Source organism: Pinus tabuliformis, chromosome 6 (assembly GCF_031772625.1).
Source record: "Pinus tabuliformis cultivar Carrire ecotype Pingquan chromosome 6, CPIR1, whole genome shotgun sequence".
Lineage (NCBI taxonomy): Eukaryota > Viridiplantae > Streptophyta > Pinopsida > Pinales > Pinaceae > Pinus > Pinus tabuliformis.
The window spans coordinates 1,784,243,318-1,784,244,487 of record NC_142292.1 but is presented as its reverse complement, the minus strand read 5'-3'; the positions used below and the strand labels follow the sequence as shown (position 1 = coordinate 1,784,244,487).

Below are 1,170 nucleotides of genomic sequence, written 5' to 3'. Positions count from 1 at the left end.
TGCACACCTACACTAAGATATCCTCCATAACTTGGCATGTGAATATGAGAGACAGGCACAATTTAAGAAATATGGGAGGGAGGTAGTTCTAAGGCAGTACCTGACTAAAAGAGGTGAGGAGCACAGTGTGATAAAATTGAGAAAATCGAGAGCAGGGGAATGGAATGGAGTCTTCTGTGAATTCTGGACCCAGACTTGCACACTTACCTGCCCAACTGAACAATAGTAGCCTTTCCTCACCTCATTCATGTCTTCAAACCATCCTTTCTTCCATTCCAATCCTAGTGCTCCAATTTCCAACGACTTTGGACTAGCATTTTCCCATGACCTTATGGTCAATTTTTTGCCTGCTTTTTCCCATCTGCCATCTCAGTATCAACTGCAAAATCCCCCAAACCATTTTGCAGTCCCATTTTTTATTTGAGGAGTTTGTGAAAAATCCCTTGGAATATTATGCTCTATTTTGGAAAATTTTCACAACTATGCAACAGATAGATCCATTCCTAATCAAAATTCAGATAACATATATTGTTCATGCCTCACAGGTCAAGCTTTATTTTATTCCAATGCCTGCACTTGGAATTGTACATGATGGTATTGTCAGTCCTCATCCTAATCAAGTGAGAAATAAGGCTATTTTGCCTCATCTTCTTATCCTGCTTCTTCTTGATGTGAAAAGTCTTGTGCGACGACATTTTTGCTAATGATATTTCACCCCTCGCTGCAACTCTTTCACCTACTCCACCCCTCTGCTTCAAACTACTACACCAAAGTAGAGAGATGAAGGTGTTCAAACACAAGCCATTGTGCAACCATCTTATTGTTCTGATGTGGATTTTGATTGTTTCATTCACCGTTGTTGGGGTCATACTCATGGTGGACTTCATACTAATACCGAGAAAAAAAAAGTGATACGAACCTAGAAAACCAAAGTGGAATACCATAGCATTTTATCATCTCAGATTTAATGAGGATGAGATTGTCTCGAAGCTAGATGGCAACAATCTAGTGGGACCTGGGGCTTCTAGCAAGGTTTATAGAATTACATTGCCTGGTGGCAAGGTCGTGGCAATGTTTACCATCGGAATATCATGGAATTTCTATGTTGTCGTTCAAGTGAAGAAACAAATATGTTGATATATGAATATGTGCCAAATGGTAATTTTGTTG

At 39.6% G+C, this 1,170-nt stretch overlaps 1 pseudogene; it reads right to left on the bottom strand.

Moving 5' to 3' along the window:
* Positions 1-539: 539 nt before the first annotated feature.
* LOC149266131 (large ribosomal subunit protein eL39 pseudogene) lies at positions 540-695 on the bottom strand (annotated as a pseudogene).
* Positions 696-1,170: the final 475 nt, after the last annotated feature.